The sequence below is a fragment of the Callithrix jacchus genome, chromosome 7, assembly GCF_049354715.1.
Source record: "Callithrix jacchus isolate 240 chromosome 7, calJac240_pri, whole genome shotgun sequence".
Lineage (NCBI taxonomy): Eukaryota > Metazoa > Chordata > Mammalia > Primates > Cebidae > Callithrix > Callithrix jacchus.
In genome coordinates this window covers 2,162,487-2,176,075 of record NC_133508.1, presented here as the reverse complement: position 1 = coordinate 2,176,075, position 13,589 = coordinate 2,162,487, and the positions used below count along the sequence as shown (strand labels likewise).

At 38.6% G+C, this 13,589-nt stretch overlaps 1 protein-coding gene and 1 pseudogene across 6 annotated transcripts in view; both read right to left on the bottom strand.

Annotated features, from left to right (window-relative positions):
* UPF2 (UPF2 regulator of nonsense mediated mRNA decay) overlaps positions 1-13,589 on the bottom strand; it is a 167,226-nt gene that overhangs the window by 65,579 nt on the left and 88,058 nt on the right. The gene's annotated exons all lie outside the window — the stretch shown is intronic.
* Positions 3,432-4,200, bottom strand: LOC144576860 (peptidyl-prolyl cis-trans isomerase-like 3 pseudogene; annotated as a pseudogene).

Below are 13,589 nucleotides of genomic sequence, written 5' to 3'. Positions count from 1 at the left end.
CCACAGAGTGAGACTGTCTCAAACAGGTAAAAAAATTTTAAAATAAAGAAGTAAGGTATGGTTAATGGGAGGAAACTGACTAAATTCATAACTAAAAGCTTCAGAAACATGGTACTCCTCAAAGACTTGGGCTATTATAATTTCTTTTTTTTTTTTTTTTGAGATGGAGTTTCGCTGTTCTTACCCAGACTGGAGTGCAATGGCACGATCTCGGCTCACCGCAACCTCCGCCTCCTGGGTTCAAGCAATTCTCCTGCCTCAGCCTCCCAAGTAGCTGGAACTACAGGCGTGCACCACCATGCCCAGCTAATTTTTGTATTTTTAGTAAAGATGGGGTTTCACCTTGTTGACCAGAATGGTCTCAATCTCTTGACCTCGTGATCCACCCACCTCGGCCTCCCAAAGTGCTGGGATTATAAGCATGAGCCACCGCGCCCGGCCTTATAATTTCTAAGCAAATTAATTCTTGCTAATGTGCTGGGCCCTGTCCTAGGCATCTTATATACATATTATTCAACTTGTTAAGCCTAATAACAACACTATAAGGTACATATATTACACATACCATTTCAGAAATAAGGGAACAGATGCTGAGAGAATCAGCATTATGGTAGCTTTGTAGTAATATCACCGTAAATTTAAATAAATCCTATCTTTCTTTAAATAAACAGCAAAAAGTGTAATCCATTACATACAAACATTGAATGGTAAAATTTAAATGTTTAAAGTATTTTTAAGGTTTTATCAAATTAAAGTCTAAGCTGCTGTCACATGGAAAATGCACTACTTTAAAAGTAGGTCATACCACTCCCTAAAGATAATACAAAAATAAAGTGTTCCTGTAAGGTACTCTGTTTTTTTTTATCTTGAGATGGAGTCTTACACTGTTGCTCAGGCTGGAGTGTGGTGATGCAATCTCAGCTCACTGCAACCTCTGCCTCCTGGGTTCAAATGATTCTTGTGCCTCAGCCTCCTGAGGAGCTGGGACTACAGGCATGCGCGAACACGCCCAGCTAATTTTTGTATTTTTAGTAGAGACAGGAATTCACCATATTGGCCAGGCTGGTCTTGAACTCCTGACCTCGTGATCCAACTGCCCTGGCCCCCTCAAAGTACTGGGATTACCGGCGTGAACCACCGCAACCGGCCCCTGTAAGGTTCTCTCATAAATATGTAATAATTATCCTCATGTTCCTAGTGTTAAGAAAAAAATGAGCATTTAATGTTCTTACATAAAATATGAATTTACACTAACATTAAATTTACAAATTTTAGTTAGAATATGGCTTTTCATTCATTTTCCACATGCATTTAACAACAAAGTATTCTTTTTTAGCTCATAATCAATAGCCAAATTCAAATACAGTATTTAAATCTATGTGGAAGTTCTTTTGCTCCCACTGCCACAATTTTGTGTCATTAAAGTACAGGTACAAGAGCAAAGGTTCCCAGATGGCAAAGCAGTGCACTGGGAGGAGACCCAGGTACAAACTCTACAGGAGCAAACAGCATCTTCAAGACTCAGGGACTGGTCCACCCTCTTCCTGCTACCTCCCAGTTTGCCTGCATCAGTCCCACTGGCTCCTCACTGATGTTCTCACTCAGGGGCTCTGCAATGGTCCTTGCTTTGGGCTGGATTATGCTTTTCCTAAACATCCATACTGTTTACTCCCTCCCTAAGGGGAGTTCCAGTCTCCAAGTTTTGACCCTTTCTCAACACTCCAAGGAAACTGCACCTAACACACTCTACCCCTCACAGTCCCCTTACCTGCACTACTTTTAAAAATGGAATTTACCACCTAACATAGTAAATAATGTATTTGTTATGGTTAACTCATTTGTTACCCCTACCCACCAGAGTGTTAAGTTCCATGGCAGTTTGCCAGCACTCAAAACACTGCCTGGAACATAGGCAGATGCTCAATATACACATTTGTTAGACAAGTAAGTATCTCTGGTATCTCATTCTTAAGTACACTGTTAGCATTAAGTCTAAGACATTCTTCCCCATATCATCTTATTTTTGTAATAATAATATTACATTTTATAAAACAAAAGCTAATTTATCAAATATCTGTTATGCAATTAATAGGACATTCACATAGTTGCTTGCTTTCCTACTGACGTTATATATACTAATAGATTTCCTATGTTAGAGCATCCTTCCATTCCTAAGATCAATCTTCTTTGGTTATGCTGGATTCTTTTTAATATACTATGTATTAAATATGATTTGCTAGTGTTTTACTTACAATTTTTATATTGACATTCAAAAGTGACATTGATCGATGCTTGTGATTTTCCTGCTCCTTCTTCTTAGAATTTTTAACATATGACATAAGTTTTCTGTGCTATGGAACAAGTGATACTATTTGTTCCATAAAAGATTAAAAATACGCAGTAGAGCTTTCTAGTCTTACTCTCTATAAGATGAAATTAACTGATAACTTTTAACACTTTCTTCCATGATTACTGCTCCATGTGGGTATTTTTTTTTTTTTTTGAGATGGAGTTTCGCTCTTATTACCCAGGCTGGAGTGCAATGGTGCGATCTCGGCTCACCGCAACCTCCATCTCCTGGGATCAGGCAATTCTCCTGCCTCAGCCTCCTAAGTAGCTGGGATTACAGGCACGCGCCACCATGCCCAGCTAATTTTTTTTGTATTTTTAGTAGAGACGGGGTTTCACCAAGTTGACCAGGATGGTCTCGATCTCTTGACCTCGTGATCCTCCCGCCTCAGCCTCCCAAAGTGCTGGGATTACAGGTGTGAGCCACTGCACCCGGCTGGGTATTTTTTCTTGAATGAATTTTCAAAATGTGTATTTTTTTCAAAAATATGTTTCACTGAGATTTTCAAGTGGTTTTAAAATATTTTTAAGCATATCATCTACTCATTCGTTAAACTTTTTGATGTTCGTTTTCTTTAAAATATATTTTCTGGCTGGGCATTGTGGCTCACGCCTGTAATCCAAGCACTTTGGAGGCCAAGGCAGGCAGATCACCTGAGGCTGGGAGTTCAAGACCAGCCTGACCAACATGGTGAAACCCCGTCTTTTTAAAAATTAAAAAAAAGAAAAAAAAAAAAAAATATATATATATATATAAATTTTCTATACACTTCTCATTTTTCCCAGAACCAGATCTTGAATTTCGACACCCAAGTTTTATCTTAGTTGTCTTTTTCAATGTATTTTTTTTCCTTTAAAACATTTTTTATTTTATTATAAAATAACACTTCCAGGATATGGACTTGTGGTAGGAGTACGTGATTGGGCTGTTCAAAAACGCCTGCACTTGAGGCTCAGCATTTAAAAATGAATCTCTGTATGTAACAAAAATTAAACAGTATATTTTCTGTATTAAAACTAAAATATTTTGGATAATCATAATAAAGAATATGCTTTAAGAACGGGAATAAAAGCTGTTGGGCGCCCCTTGGTACCACCATTTCACAGAAGATCATAGTTATGAACAAGCAGAAGGATGATGTAATCTCTGACATCATTAAAACCGGATAAACCACAGTAAGTGTGTTCCAGCAGTCTGTCAAGTTACGTGTCCAGGTCTATTACAGCTACTGAGCAAATGGGTTGGCATGAATAGTTACGTCCTTAATGTGCACATCATTAAGAGGTCGATACGTCTTCTCACTTACTGGCAACTTCTCCAACTCATCTAGAGTTTCTAGATCATCTATTACCTTCCCAAATACGTTGTATTTCATGTCCAAATGTGGCTGTTTGCCATAGATGATGAAGAATTGATATCCATGAGTGTTTGGGCCATTATTAGCCATAGGTACAACACCTCTAACACTGCTTAAGATATTCACTGTATTCATCCTCAAACTTTTTTCCCCAGATACTGTTACCTCCTTTTCCAGTACCTGTTGGACCTCCCTGTTTGAACTGTGAAACCCTTGATATTTCTGTAAAATATACAGCCATTGTAGTAGTTACTGGCACAAAGAGCCAAGAAATTCTTACATGTTTTGGGTGTCCTCTCACAAAAGACTTCAATTTTAATATCACCTACATCTGTATGCAACGTCACAGACATTTTTCCTCTTAGTGGTTTCAGGAAGGACTACGTAATTTCTCAGAGTCTTACAGTGAAGTCAAAAATAAGTCTTTGGGCTTCACCACTTCGTTTAGCACAGCCATTGTTAAAACAGGAAAAATGCAATTGCACATGCCGAAGAGATCTGTTGGTTCAAAATTATAGTTTCTATGGGCCAGTGGAAGTTGGGCAAGGGACTCAATAGAGATCTTCTATGTATTTTTCAACAAACTTTGAGATAACACAAGATCAAAAATTCTTAAACTATGGCATTTCACTTTTCTTCTTTTTTCCTTCCTCATGCTACCTAGTCTAAGATCATTTCACTTTTCTTCTGTTCATTGGTCTGTCCCTTGCACTTCACTTTATTTTCTCTTCCAAGTAGCCCAATCTACTTTGAGACCTTTTCTGTGTCCCCCCAAAAAAAGGCACACATAGCTATCTTTTTCTTTTTTTTTTGAGACAGAGTCTTACTCTGTTGCCCAGGTCAGAGTGCAATGGCATGATCTCAGCTCACTGCAACCTCTACCTCCCAGGTTCTCTTGCCTCAGTCTCCTGAGTAGCTAGAACTACAGTTACCTGCCACAGCATCTGGCTAATTTTTGTATTTTTAATAGAGACAGGGTTTCACCATGTTGGCCAGGCTGATCTTGAATTCCGGATCTCAAGTGCTCCGCCCACCTCGGCTTCCCAAAGTGCTGCGATTACAGGCGTGGGCCGCTGTGCCTGGCTAGCTATGCATTTTATAGCAAGACAGTTTTGTGCTACCTGTTCAGGCACAGGTCACTGAGGTAACAACACAGGAAAATGCTTTCATCTTTAATAGGGATTTTAAAAATGAGTTAAGGATTCTCCTCAGAGAGCTTAACTCATTTAAGCTTTTCCAGGTATTTAGTAATTCCAGTATTTGGATTTTTGTTTCTTTTTGAATCAGTCACATGGAAGTAAGCTTAGATACTGCATTTTCTCAGAATCCTCTACCCCTATAAAAAGGATAGTTGATATAAAATATCACACTGCTCTATTTAAATCTTGAAGTCATGTGTCTGTTCATCCATTACTTCACAAAATAAAATCCGCTATGTTGTAAATAATCAATTATATAGTTGTTCAAGGCTAGTCCTGCTAGAATGCTTCTACCTTCCTAAGGATACACAAGTTCCAAAAAGGGATGGAGTGCAAAATATCACATCAGTCACATGAAAGTCATTAATAATACAAAATAAAACATTTTAATCCACATAAACTGCAAATTTGTGTTAAATTTTAAGCCAAATGGACATTTCATCTAATTTGAGTGTTCTGAAAAGCAACTGAAAAACAGTTAGATCCTTCCTGTGAAAACTGAATTCCATAATCAAATAAGATGGTGACAATTATATTTACCAACAATTAACCATGAACCACTTTAAAAGAATACTATTTTCCCTTAAATCATAAAACCTTGTTTATGTTTTCAAGGTCTCCTGAATCACACATTTAAGTATCCTGCTAGCAGTTAATGATCATCAAGTTAGTAAACAGTCACTAACTACAAGTAAGCAGAAACAAGAATGCAGACACACACACACACACACACACACACACTTCCGTTATTGAGAGGGGAAAAAAATTCTTACGGGTTTTTATCTCCTAATCAATTGGCTTTCTAAAAGAAATGTTTATTGCTCTTTTTCTCTTTAAAATCTAAAGAATTTGACTGTTGAAAGCTATTTAATCTTATCTCTGTGATCAAAAATGCCTAGAACAAAAATGAAGGTGAAAGGACACTGTTACGGTTCAATTAAAGAATAAAAAGGATTTCTTCATAGAAAATACTAAAGCAGAAGATGATTCCAAAAAAATGAAATATAATAAACAAAAGATTGGGGTTATTTACTGTGAAATCGACAACCAAATGCCCTGTTGACTTTTCCACGATGCTGCTGTTTCCACCACAACAGCGCCACCAAGTGGTGCAACATACTGACAGATTTCACAAAAACACAGAAAATTGAGTGAAAGAGGAAGTCCAATCAGAAAATCTCTCACAAAAAATCCTGCAAACTTTCCTAAAAGGTAGATCAGGAAAATCTGTTGAAGAATTAAGTGCAGCATTTCACCTCTGAAGAGTATTCTGTTTACATTCATCTAAAGAGCCAACATTTGGCTAAAGCAATACCGAGTGCATCCATATTTAAAAACTAAGAAAAGAAGAGATTCATACATACTTTCCTTGATACTAACTTAAAATTTGGCCTAGGTAAGGAGCCTTCTGGGGTGTTGGGAATGTCCTCCATCTTGATCTGAGTTTATGTATGCTTTAGACATAAACACCTCAGGAAGAATAACTAATGGATGCTGGGCTTAATACCTAGGTGATAGGCTGTTCTGTGCTGCAAACCACCACAGTACGTGTCTACCATACAACAAACTTGCACATGTGCCCCGGAACTTACACTTTAAAAGTTGAAGGAAAAAAAGATATAAACACTTAATGTGAAATCTCAGTTACCTGTGTGTGTATAGCTATGTTACAAATTACCTATAAAACAAAATGCAAATATCTAAGGGGATTTCTACATCTCACTGGAGTCCAAATTAATAGGCTAAAAGAGGCCAGGCACAGTGACTCCAGTCTGTAATCCCAGAACTTTGGGAAGCCAAGGTGGGTGGATCATTTGAGGTCAGGAGTTCATGACCAGCTTGGCCAACATGGTGAAACCCCGCCTCTACCAAAAAAAAAAAAAAAAAAAAATTAGCCAGACATGGTGGTGGTGCACACCTGTAATTCCCAGCTACTTGGGAGGCTGAGGCAGGAGAACTGCTTAAGCCCAGGAGGCAGAGACTGCAGTGGGCCAAGATCACACCACCGCACTCCAGCCTGGGTGACAGAGAAAGACTCTGTCTCAACAACAACAACAACAAAAAGGCTAAGAGATACAATGATAGTCTTTTGAGATTTGTTTCATCATTATTTAATGAACAAAGAATGCAACTGAAAGTTAAAACACTGCTTCAAACCTTTAAGACCTATAAAGATGAACTACATCAAACTTTAAAACTGTGCTGCAAATTATACCACTAAGCAAGTGAAAAGACAACTCAGATGGAAGAAAATATTTCCAAATTACCTATCTGATAAGAGATGTGGGCCCAAAATATATAAAGAACTCTTACAACTCATTCATAAAAAGACAAATATGGCCAGGCATGGTGGCTCATGCCTGCAATCCCAGCACTTTGGGAGGCCAAAGCAGGCAGATTACAAGGTCAGGGGATAGAGACCATCCTGAACAACATGGTGAAACCCCATCTCTACTAAAAATACAAAAATTAGCTGGGCATGGCAGTGTAGCCCTGTAATCCTATACTCAGCAGGCTGAGGCAAGAGAATCACTTGAACCCAGGAGGCGGAGGTTGCAGTGAGCCCAGGTCACACCACTGCACTCCAGCCTAGCAACAGAGTGAGACTCTGACTCAAAAAAAAAAAAAAAAAGACAAATACAATTTTATTTTATTTTCTTTATTGAGATGGAGTCTTACTACAAAGCCCAGGCTGGAGTACAATGGTGTAATCTCAGCTCCCTGCAACCTCCACCTCCCAGGTTCAAGCGATTCTCCTGTCACAACCTACTGAGTAACTGGGATTAAAGCCACCCACCACCACACCTGGCTACTTTTTTTTTTTTTTTTTTTTTTTTTCATTTTCAGTAGAGATGGGGTTTCACCATATTGGCCAGGCTGGTCTCGAACTCCTGACCTCAGGTGATCTGCCCGCCTCAGCCTCCCAAAGTGTTAGAATTACAGGCAGGAGCCACCATGCCCAGAGGACAAATACAGTTTTAAAGGGGCAAAGGTTGTGAACAGGTATTTCTCCAAAGAAGATATGCAAATGGCCAATAAGCACATGAAAAGATGTTCAACATCATTAGTCATTAGGGAAATACAATCCTCCCGAAGACTGGTTCCAGGAACTGCCCCCCACAGATACCAAATTACTTATAATGCCTAATAAAATGTAAATGCTATATAAATACTTTTATGCTGTGTTTATTATTTAAATTTTCTTAGAGATATAGTCTCACTCTGTCACCCAGGCTAGAGTGCAGTGGTGAGATCCTCAAATTCCTGGGCTCAAGTGATCCTCACACCTTAGCCTCTCAAGTAGATGGGACTACAGGTATATGCCCCTAGCCTGGCTTATTTTATTTTTTGTAGAGGATGGGGTCTCACTATGTTGTCCAGGCTGGCTTCAAGCCATCCTCCTGCCTTGGCCTCTCCGCAGCATGCCACAGAGAGGACGAGCATCTGACTAAAGGAGCCCCAAACAGGCTGGGAGAGTGTGGGTGGAGAGCGAGGCCAGGATGCCAAAAGGCCCCTCTCCGAAAGTGTTCCCGACTGCCCCAAGTGCCAAAGACTCGGAGGAACTTGCTACCTCTAATACCACTTCAATGCCTATCCAGGAGAATATCCCAGCCTGCACTCTACACTCAACTCTCCTTACTCCCCTATATCCCCGCTTGAGGACTATCAGTCATCACTTTCATTCAAAAAAGAAAGAGCTGTGTGAATATATTGGGTCTGTAAGAATGAGAAATAAGATGACAGAAAACTGACTGGCACTTGATTACTATCTTTCTACTCCAGCCTCCCTAGGGATCAAAACACCCCTCTCAGGGATAAGCTAAATCCTGCAGGTAGGGTAAAAATACACCTGGGAGTGAAGGACAAGAGAAGACCTGCAAAATGAAAGGCGTTTCTGATCAGTAAAAATCTACAGCCAACTAGGAAACATCAACCTGGTCCGAGTCCCTCCCTATTACATCTTTTTACGGATCTGTAAATAGAAGCCTTGGCTTTCCAAATCCCACAGGGAGCCCACCAAACCCAGAGGATGTCAAGAACCTAAGATTTCAGAGGTGTGTGCTTCCTTCAACATCCCTAGCCTATCCTGGCTTATTTTCTCAGGAAAAGTAATGGCCGACACCAATAAAGGTGAAAATCGTTTTTCATTTAAAGGAAGCTAGAATGATAGTAATGTAAAGAAAACATGAACTTTGAAAAAAAAAGTCTGATTGAAGCCACCAAATCTGTCCAAATTTGCTTCAAGGTAAATAACAGCAGGATTCAAAGTGAAAAGAAAAGGGAAAGCTGGCCCACACAGGGAAGATCTTCAATAATGCAACCAACACACTCCTTTCAATGATCAAGACATTGTTTTTCTGTAGTTTGACCACTTATCCTCAAATTCTATTTTTCAGTGATAGACCTATATTCCTGACATACAACAAAAGCTTTGTGTCTCAAAAGGAAGGGCAAAGGCTGAGCAAAAGCTCCATGAGGAAATGCAGTGCCAATGTAGAACAGGAAAATGGTCCCCAAAGCAACCAACATCAGAACTGACAGCAACAATATGCCCTTTAAAGAGAAACTTGTTATTCACAGGGCTGGGCAAATCTAACTCATGATACATAATAAAAAGAGGGTAAGTATAACATCAATGCAAAGGTACTGTCCATTTTTTTTTAATTAAAAAAATGAGAAAGAAGGCCGGGTACGGTGGCTTTTATGCCCGTAATTCCAGCACTTTGGGAGGCCAAGGCAAGTGGATCATCTGAGGTCAGGAGTTTGAGACCAATTTAGTCAACATGGTGAGACCCCATCTCTATATAAAATAAATAATAATAATAAATAAAAATAAAAAATTAGAAAGAAAAGGACAAATTCCTCAAAACCTATCAAACAGAATTCACCAGAAACATACTGCCATGAAATATATGAAAATTCTGGCCAGTTTTCCATGACTTTTTAGAAAACTGGAAGAACTGAAAGAAGAAATGATAGCGTAGTAGAGGGAAAAGACTTTAGAGAATGCTGAGTAAGAAAAAGATGACACTGAAAAAAGTGATTGGTAAGAAGAAAATAGCCAGAAAATAAGCAAAGCACAGTCAACATATGCATCATCGGAGTACTTAGAAAAGAAAACCGAAACAAGAGAACAGAACTAGCATTTAAATATATTTGAGGGAAAAAAAATCCAAAAAATTCCCTGAATTTTTCAATATGAAAATTTCTTGAAAGGGCATGAAAAATGACCCAGAATGATCAACACCAACACATATCTATCCTAGGAAAGTTATTTCATTTACTTGATTAGAGAAAGAATTACTTGGGCAGCCATTTAAATAACCAAGTCAATTTTAAGGGAGGGGGGGAAAAAAAGGCAGCCTGGCCTCAGATTTCGCCACAGTAATGCCAAATGCCAAATGACCCCTGAGCAACACCTACAAGATATTTAGGGTTAAAAACTATGAGCTGTGGATCCTATACTATAACCAGTCAAGGTGCCATTCAAGTAAAATAGCCCAACTCCATCGTTCTGAACATAGAGGAATTCAAGGCGTATTTTTTCCCCAAGAACGGTTTTTGAGAAAACTATTAGAAAATGAACTTAAGGCCAGGCACAGTGGCACCTGTAATCCCAGCACTTTGGGAAGCTGAGGTGGGCAGATCACCTGAAGTCAGGAATTTGAGACCAGCCTGGCCAACATTGTGAAACCCCATTTCTACTAAAAATACAAAAATTAGCCAGGCGTGGTGCTACATGCCTATTATCCCAGCTACTCGGGAGGCTGAGGCAGGAGAATTGCTTGAACTCAGGAGGTGGAGGTTGCAGTGAGCCCAGATCGTGCTACAGCACTCCAGTCTGGGCCAATAGAGCAGAAACTCAGTCTCAAAAAAAAAGGAAAGAAAAAAAGAAAATGAACCTCAGCAAATAAGTGCATTAAGTGAGAAATATTAATGTAAATGTTTTATTCCTGATCAGGATATGTCACCAACATAAAAATAAAGTGGGGGGGGGGATGGAAAAGCTGACAAAGTCAATTGTGCTGCTGCCTACTTGTAATGCTGAAAGTTAAATATCACTCAAATACAAGAATAAGCACATTTAAGAGTAAAAAGGAAAACATCAAGGGAGAAAAATTAATATCAGATAAGTTACTCTCTTTAGTCAAAGAGAGTAAGAAGAGACCACAAACTAATCTTACCATTGCTCATGGCAGAAAGCAACAGAGACTGTCTAAATAATCACTAAACAAACTTACAGTAATAAAGTCCTGGCCGGGTGCAGTGGCTCACGCCTGTAATCCTAGCATTTGGGGAGACCAAGGTGGGTGGATCACCAGAGGTCAGGAGTTCAAGACCAGCCTGGCCATCAGGGTGAAACCCCATCTTAAAAAGAAAAAAAAAAAAAAGTCCTAAAATAAAAATACAAATCTTCCTAAAATCAGAAAACACACTCATGCATGCACACTAAATTAAAAAATATAGAAGACCACATAATGAAAGACTTTTAGGAATTAAAACAAAAGGGAAAACATTACAGAACATAAGCCAATCATAAGCAGCCTTACTTTCATTAAAAGAAACATATTTTCAGAATAGGTCTGAGTAAAGTTCAAGTCAATTGTATATAAAAGAGACTCGACTAAAATAAAATTATTCTGAAAGACAAAATATAAAATAAAGTGCACAGGTATACCAAGCAAAATGCAAATAAAAAGAAAGCAGCAGTTGGGTGCGGTGGCTCACATTTGTAATTCCAGCATTCTGGGAGGCCAAGGCGAGTGAATCACTTGCCGTCAGGAGTTCAAGACTAGCCTGGTCAACATGGTAAAGAAAAACATGTTTCTACTAAAAATACAGAAAACTAGCCAGGTGTGGTGATGCACTTGTGTAATCCCAGTTGCTTGGGAGGCTGAGGCGGGAGAATCGCTTGAACCCAGGATCAGGAGGTGGAGGCTGCAGTGAGCAGAGATTGCACCACTGCACTCCAGCCTGGGTGACAGAGCGAGACTCCATCTCAAAAAAAAAAAAAAAAAAAAAGCAGCAATCATATAATCATTAATACCAGATGAGTTGGAATTCTGGCCAAAAGGCCCTAAATAAGACCAAGAACAACACCTTATAATGATAAAAGATGTATGTAATTCACACTTAAGTTTTATCTGTACAACAAATAATGCAACAGTAATATTTAGAAAGCTGAAATTGTAGTAGTTATTAGGTGAGATGCAACATATCAGAATCACAGTATTTCATCTACCTCTCAGGCCATGATGTGTGGGCACATGGACTGAAAAGGTAAAAAGATAGATATTATTATTTAGTCATGTAAACTTGATCAATACATTTAACTCTGTACCATAAAAACAAAAATATGTTTTTATAATGCCCACAGAATGTTCATAAAAACTGACTATATAATCAGAGACAAAGTAAACTTCAAAAATCCCCAAAAATAAAAAAGTATAATCTAATCAAAATACAATAAAAATATGAATTATTGACAAAGCCACAAACCAAACAAAAAAAAAAAAAAACCCCTACCTGGAAATTTTGAAACTCTAGCAACTCCTTGGGTCACAAAGGAAACCAAACTAAAATTAACACATGTCGGGCAGGCACAGTGGCTCATGCCTGGAATTCCAGCACTTTGGGAGGCCAAAGCAGGAGGATCTGGTTGAGTCTGGGAATTCACAACTAACCTGGTCAATGCAACAAGACCCTGACTCTACCGAAAAAAAAATTTTTTTAATTTAATGTAAAAATTAGCCAAACATGGTGGTGCATGCCTGTGGTCCAAGCTACTTGGGAGGCTGACATGAGAGGATTGTTTGAGCCTGGAGGTTAAGGCTGCAGTGAGCCATGATCTCACCACTGCACTCCAGCCTGGGCGACAGAGCGAGACTCTCTAAAAAAGAAACCAAGAGACATGGCTTAAACCATGCTCAATGGACAACACATATATGAAGAGCCAGAAAAGAAAAAGAGAGAGAGAAAAAAAAACAAAAGAAACAGAAAAAAACCAAAAGAAGGAATTAATAAAGAACAAAGCCAAAAATAACAGTAAGAAAATCATTCAACAGAATAAATAATAAATCTAAAAGCTGGGTTTTTGGAAGGAAAAAACTGAATAGGTAAACCACTAGTGAACATAACCACAAGGAGAAAGGAAGTACGAATTCAAATACGGCACTGTTTGTAACAGCAAAAGACTGGAAAGTCTGAAACTATTAAATACAGTGCATTCATCAAAAGGAACACTGCAGCTTTAAAATAACGAACAAGGGAAATCCTTATGTCCTGAGATGAAAAGACATGTATAAGCTGCCCATTGTGTTAAAAACAGGAAATAAGAATCTATAATTGTATTTTCTTGTATACGAAAAAGAATCTTTGGGAGAATACATAAGCAAGATACTGATTTCCTACTGGGATAAGTGGAAATTGAGGAGATGGGAAGGCAAGGATAGGAAGAATACTTTTCATTATATAATGTTTTATACTTTTGGACTATGAGCGATAAGGCTGCATTATTTATTATTTAAAATTGCATACGACCAATATTTAATTCATCACATATTTTAAGCTTGGACTGTAAGCCAAACACTATACTTGGTGTTGGAGATGTACAAAATGAAAAAATCGAGTCTTCATTCCTAAAGAGCTGATAGTTTCAAGTCTGGCAGAGAGACAGGAAGCA